Raw genomic sequence first — 7,988 nt, forward strand, 5'->3', positions numbered from 1 at the left:
TAAGTCCCACCGCTAAGAGGAAACTTTTTCCGTATCGGTCCTAGACGATTTTCGACGTGATATCACTGTAATATAGACGGTTTCTAACAATATATATCATAACACCAAACTCGCTACAATTATTATTTATCGAGTTATTAGCAAATAATGGACGGATGTGCTACTCCGTCGACAAAACTCTGGAAATTTTTCTAAGTCCCACCGCCAAGAGGAAACTTTTTCCCTATCGGTCCTAGACGATTTTCGACGTGATATCACTGTAATATAGACGGTTTCTAACAATATATATCATAACACCAAACTCGCTACAATTATTATTTATCGAGTTATTAGCAAATAATGGACGGATGTGCTACTCCGTCGGACGTTCGACGAAAATTTTTCTAAGTCCCACCGCCAAGAGGAAACTTTTTCCCTATCGGTCCTAGACGATTTTCGACGTGATATCACTGTAATATAGACGGTTTCTAACAATATATATCATAACACCAAACTCGCTACAATTATTATTTATCGAGTTATTAGCAAATAATGGACGGATGTGCTACTCCGTCGGACGTTCGACGAAAATTTTTCTAAGTCCCACCGCCAAGAGGAAACTTTTTCCGTATCGGTCCTAGACGATTTTCGACGTGATATCACTGTAATATAGACGGTTTCTAACAATATATATCATAACACCAAACTCGCTACAATTATTATTTATCGAGTTATTAGCAAATAATGGACGGATGTGCTACTCCGTCGGACGTTCGACGAAAATTTTTCTAAGTCCCACCGCTAAGAGGAAACTTTTTCCGTATCGGTCCTAGACGATTTTCGACGTGATATCACTGTAATATAGACGGTTTCTAACAATATGTATCATAACACCAAACTCGCTACAATTATTATTTATCGAGTTATTAGCAAATAATGGACGGATGTGCTACTCCGTCGACAAAACTCTGGAAATTTTTCTAAGTCCCACCGCTAAGAGGAAACTTTTTCCGTATCGGTCCTAGACGATTTTCGACGTGATATCACTGTAATATAGACGGTTTCTAACAATATATATCATAACACCAAACTCGCTACAATTATTATTTATCGAGTTATTAGCAAATAATGGACGGATGTGCTACTCCGTCGGACGTTCGACGAAAATTTTTCTAAGTCCCACCGCTAAGAGGAAACTTTTTCCGTATCGGTCCTAGACGATTTTCGACGTGATATCACTGTAATATAGACGGTTTCTAACAATATGTATCATAACACCAAACTCGCTACAATTATTATTTATCGAGTTATTAGCAAATAATGGACGGATGTGCTACTCCGTCGACAAAACTCTGGAAATTTTTCTAAGTCCCACCGCCAAGAGGAAACTTTTTCCCTATCGGTCCTAGACGATTTTCGACGTGATATCACTGTAATATAGACGGTTTCTAACAATATATATCATAACACCAAACTCGCTACAATTATTATTTATCGAGTTATTAGCAAATAATGGACGGATGTGCTACTCCGTCGACAAAACTCTGGAAATTTTTCTAAGTCCCACCGCCAAGAGGAAACTTTTTCCGTATCGGTCCTAGACGATTTTCGACGTGATATCACTGTAATATAGACGGTTTCTAACAATATATATCATAACACCAAACTCGCTACAATTATTATTTATCGAGTTATTAGCAAATAATGGACGGATGTGCTACTCCGTCGGACGTTCGACGAAAATTTTTCTAAGTCCCACCGCCAAGAGGAAACTTTTTCCCTATCGGTCCTAGACGATTTTCGACGTGATATCACTGTAATATAGACGGTTTCTAACAATATATATCATAACACCAAACTCGCTACAATTATTATTTATCGAGTTATTAGCAAATAATGGACGGATGTGCTACTCCGTCGGACGTTCGACGAAAATTTTTCTAAGTCCCACCGCCAAGAGGAAACTTTTTCCGTATCGGTCCTAGACGATTTTCGACGTGATATCACTGTAATATAGACGGTTTCTAACAATATATATCATAACACCAAACTCGCTACAATTATTATTTATCGAGTTATTAGCAAATAATGGACGGATGTGCTACTCCGTCGGACGTTCGACGAAAATTTTTCTAAGTCCCACCGCTAAGAGGAAACTTTTTCCGTATCGGTCCTAGACGATTTTCGACGTGATATCACTGTAATATAGACGGTTTCTAACAATATGTATCATAACACCAAACTCGCTACAATTATTATTTATCGAGTTATTAGCAAATAATGGACGGATGTGCTACTCCGTCGACAAAACTCTGGAAATTTTTCTAAGTCCCACCGCTAAGAGGAAACTTTTTCCGTATCGGTCCTAGACGATTTTCGACGTGATATCACTGTAATATAGACGGTTTCTAACAATATATATCATAACACCAAACTCGCTACAATTATTATTTATCGAGTTATTAGCAAATAATGGACGGATGTGCTACTCCGTCGGACGTTCGACGAAAATTTTTCTAAGTCCCACCGCTAAGAGGAAACTTTTTCCGTATCGGTCCTAGACGATTTTCGACGTGATATCACTGTAATATAGACGGTTTCTAACAATATGTATCATAACACCAAACTCGCTACAATTATTATTTATCGAGTTATTAGCAAATAATGGACGGATGTGCTACTCCGTCGACAAAACTCTGGAAATTTTTCTAAGTCCCACCGCCAAGAGGAAACTTTTTCCCTATCGGTCCTAGACGATTTTCGACGTGATATCACTGTAATATAGACGGTTTCTAACAATATATATCATAACACCAAACTCGCTACAATTATTATTTATCGAGTTATTAGCAAATAATGGACGGATGTGCTACTCCGTCGACAAAACTCTGGAAATTTTTCTAAGTCCCACCGCCAAGAGGAAACTTTTTCCCTATCGGTCCTAGACGATTTTCGACGTGATATCACTGTAATATAGACGGTTTCTAACAATATATATCATAACACCAAACTCGCTACAATTATTATTTATCGAGTTATTAGCAAATAATGGACGGATGTGCTACTCCGTCGGACGTTCGACGAAAATTTTTCTAAGTCCCACCGCCAAGAGGAAACTTTTTCCCTATCGGTCCTAGACGATTTTCGACGTGATATCACTGTAATATAGACGGTTTCTAACAATATATATCATAACACCAAACTCGCTACAATTATTATTTATCGAGTTATTAGCAAATAATGGACGGATGTGCTACTCCGTCGGACGTTCGACGAAAATTTTTCTAAGTCCCACCGCCAAGAGGAAACTTTTTCCGTATCGGTCCTAGACGATTTTCGACGTGATATCACTGTAATATAGACGGTTTCTAACAATATATATCATAACACCAAACTCGCTACAATTATTATTTATCGAGTTATTAGCAAATAATGGACGGATGTGCTACTCCGTCGGACGTTCGACGAAAATTTTTCTAAGTCCCACCGCTAAGAGGAAACTTTTTCCGTATCGGTCCTAGACGATTTTCGACGTGATATCACTGTAATATAGACGGTTTCTAACAATATGTATCATAACACCAAACTCGCTACAATTATTATTTATCGAGTTATTAGCAAATAATGGACGGATGTGCTACTCCGTCGACAAAACTCTGGAAATTTTTCTAAGTCCCACCGCCAAGAGGAAACTTTTTCCGTATCGGTCCTAGACGATTTTCGACGTGATATCACTGTAATATAGACGGTTTCTAACAATATATATCATAACACCAAACTCGCTACAATTATTATTTATCGAGTTATTAGCAAATAATGGACGGATGTGCTACTCCGTCGGACGTTCGACGAAAATTTTTCTAAGTCCCACCGCCAAGAGGAAACTTTTTCCGTATCGGTCCTAGACGATTTTCGACGTGATATCACTGTAATATAGACGGTTTCTAACAATATATATCATAACACCAAACTCGCTACAATTATTATTTATCGAGTTATTAGCAAATAATGGACGGATGTGCTACTCCGTCGGACGTTCGACGAAAATTTTTCTAAGTCCCACCGCCAAGAGGAAACTTTTTCCCTATCGGTCCTAGACGATTTTCGACGTGATATCACTGTAATATAGACGGTTTCTAACAATATATATCATAACACCAAACTCGCTACAATTATTATTTATCGAGTTATTAGCAAATAATGGACGGATGTGCTACTCCGTCGACAAAACTCTGGAAATTTTTCTAAGTCCCACCGCCAAGAGGAAACTTTTTCCGTATCGGTCCTAGACGATTTTCGACGTGATATCACTGTAATATAGACGGTTTCTAACAATATATATCATAACACCAAACTCGCTACAATTATTATTTATCGAGTTATTAGCAAATAATGGACGGATGTGCTACTCCGTCGGACGTTCGACGAAAATTTTTCTAAGTCCCACCGCCAAGAGGAAACTTTTTCCCTATCGGTCCTAGACGATTTTCGACGTGATATCACTGTAATATAGACGGTTTCTAACAATATATATCATAACACCAAACTCGCTACAATTATTATTTATCGAGTTATTAGCAAATAATGGACGGATGTGCTACTCCGTCGACAAAACTCTGGAAATTTTTCTAAGTCCCACCGCCAAGAGGAAACTTTTTCCCTATCGGTCCTAGACGATTTTCGACGTGATATCACTGTAATATAGACGGTTTCTAACAATATATATCATAACACCAAACTCGCTACAATTATTATTTATCGAGTTATTAGCAAATAATGGACGGATGTGCTACTCCGTCGACAAAACTCTGGAAATTTTTCTAAGTCCCACCGCCAAGAGGAAACTTTTTCCCTATCGGTCCTAGACGATTTTCGACGTGATATCACTGTAATATAGACGGTTTCTAACAATATATATCATAACACCAAACTCGCTACAATTATTATTTATCGAGTTATTAGCAAATAATGGACGGATGTGCTACTCCGTCGACAAAACTCTGGAAATTTTTCTAAGTCCCACCGCTAAGAGGAAACTTTTTCCGTATCGGTCCTAGACGATTTTCGACGTGATATCACCGTAATATAGACGGTTTCTAACAATATATATCATAACACCAAACTCGCTACAATTATTATTTATCGAGTTATTAGCAAATAATGGACGGATGTGCTACTCCGTCGACAAAACTCTGGAAATTTTTCTAAGTCCCACCGCCAAGAGGAAACTTTTTCCGTATCGGTCCTAGACGATTTTCGACGTGATATCACTGTAATATAGACGGTTTCTAACAATATATATCATAACACCAAACTCGCTACAATTATTATTTATCGAGTTATTAGCAAATAATGGACGGATGTGCTACTCCGTCGGACGTTCGACGAAAATTTTTCCAAGTCCCACCGCCAAGAGGAAACTTTTTCCCTATCGGTCCTAGACGATTTTCGACGTGATATCACTGTAATATAGACGGTTTCTAACAATATGTATCATAACACCAAACTCGCTACAATTATTATTTATCGAGTTATTAGCAAATAATGGACGGATGTGCTACTTCGTCGGACGTTCGACGAAAATTTTTCTAAGTCCCACCGCCAAGAGGAAACTTTTTCCCTATCGGTCCTAGACGATTTTCGACGTGATATCACTGTAATATAGACGGTTTCTAACAATATATATCATAACACCAAACTCGCTACAATTATTATTTATCGAGTTATTAGCAAATAATGGACGGATGTGCTACTCCGTCGACAAAACTCTGGAAATTTTTCTAAGTCCCACCGCTAAGAGGAAACTTTTTCCGTATCGGTCCTAGACGATTTTCGACGTGATATCACTGTAATATAGACGGTTTCTAACAATATATATCATAACACCAAACTCGCTACAATTATTATTTATCGAGTTATTAGCAAATAATGGACGGATGTGCTACTCCGTCGGACGTTCGACGAAAATTTTTCTAAGTCCCACCGCCAAGAGGAAACTTTTTCCCTATCGGTCCTAGACGATTTTCGACGTGATATCACTGTAATATAGACGGTTTCTAACAATATATATCATAACACCAAACTCGCTACAATTATTATTTATCGAGTTATTAGCAAATAATGGACGGATGTGCTACTCCGTCGACAAAACTCTGGAAATTTTTCTAAGTCCCACCGCCAAGAGGAAACTTTTTCCCTATCGGTCCTAGACGATTTTCGACGTGATATCACTGTAATATAGACGGTTTCTAACAATATATATCATAACACCAAACTCGCTACAATTATTATTTATCGAGTTATTAGCAAATAATGGACGGATGTGCTACTCCGTCGACAAAACTCTGGAAATTTTTCTAAGTCCCACCGCCAAGAGGAAACTTTTTCCCTATCGGTCCTAGACGATTTTCGACGTGATATCACTGTAATATAGACGGTTTCTAACAATATATATCATAACACCAAACTCGCTACAATTATTATTTATCGAGTTATTAGCAAATAATGGACGGATGTGCTACTCCGTCGACAAAACTCTGGAAATTTTTCTAAGTCCCACCGCTAAGAGGAAACTTTTTCCGTATCGGTCCTAGACGATTTTCGACGTGATATCACTGTAATATAGACGGTTTCTAACAATATATATCATAACACCAAACTCGCTACAATTATTATTTATCGAGTTATTAGCAAATAATGGACGGATGTGCTACTCCGTCGACAAAACTCTGGAAATTTTTCTAAGTCCCACCGCCAAGAGGAAACTTTTTCCCTATCGGTCCTAGACGATTTTCGACGTGATATCACTGTAATATAGACGGTTTCTAACAATATATATCATAACACCAAACTCGCTACAATTATTATTTATCGAGTTATTAGCAAATAATGGACGGATGTGCTACTCCGTCGGACGTTCGACGAAAATTTTTCTAAGTCCCACCGCCAAGAGGAAACTTTTTCCCTATCGGTCCTAGACGATTTTCGACGTGATATCACTGTAATATAGACGGTTTCTAACAATATATATCATAACACCAAACTCGCTACAATTATTATTTATCGAGTTATTAGCAAATAATGGACGGATGTGCTACTCCGTCGGACGTTCGACGAAAATTTTTCTAAGTCCCACCGCCAAGAGGAAACTTTTTCCCTATCGGTCCTAGACGATTTTCGACGTGATATCACTGTAATATAGACGGTTTCTAACAATATATATCATAACACCAAACTCGCTACAATTATTATTTATCGAGTTATTAGCAAATAATGGACGGATGTGCTACTCCGTCGGACGTTCGACGAAAATTTTTCTAAGTCCCACCGCCAAGAGGAAACTTTTTCCCTATCGGTCCTAGACGATTTTCGACGTGATATCACTGTAATATAGACGGTTTCTAACAATATATATCATAACACCAAACTCGCTACAATTATTATTTATCGAGTTATTAGCAAATAATGGACGGATGTGCTACTCCGTCGACAAAACTCTGGAAATTTTTCTAAGTCCCACCGCCAAGAGGAAACTTTTTCCCTATCGGTCCTAGACGATTTTCGACGTGATATCACTGTAATATAGACGGTTTCTAACAATATATATCATAACACCAAACTCGCTACAATTATTATTTATCGAGTTATTAGCAAATAATGGACGGATGTGCTACTCCGTCGACAAAACTCTGGAAATTTTTCTAAGTCCCACCGCCAAGAGGAAACTTTTTCCGTATCGGTCCTAGACGATTTTCGACGTGATATCACTGTAATATAGACGGTTTCTAACAATATATATCATAACACCAAACTCGCTACAATTATTATTTATCGAGTTATTAGCAAATAATGGACGGATGTGCTACTCCGTCGGACGTTCGACGAAAATTTTTCTAAGTCCCACCGCCAAGAGGAAACTTTTTCCCTATCGGTCCTAGACGATTTTCGACGTGATATCACTGTAATATAGACGGTTTCTAACAATATATATCATAACACCAAACTCGCTA

The sequence above is a fragment of the Halictus rubicundus genome, unplaced genomic scaffold, assembly GCF_050948215.1.
Source record: "Halictus rubicundus isolate RS-2024b unplaced genomic scaffold, iyHalRubi1_principal scaffold1203, whole genome shotgun sequence".
NCBI classification, from domain to species: domain Eukaryota; kingdom Metazoa; phylum Arthropoda; class Insecta; order Hymenoptera; family Halictidae; genus Halictus; species Halictus rubicundus.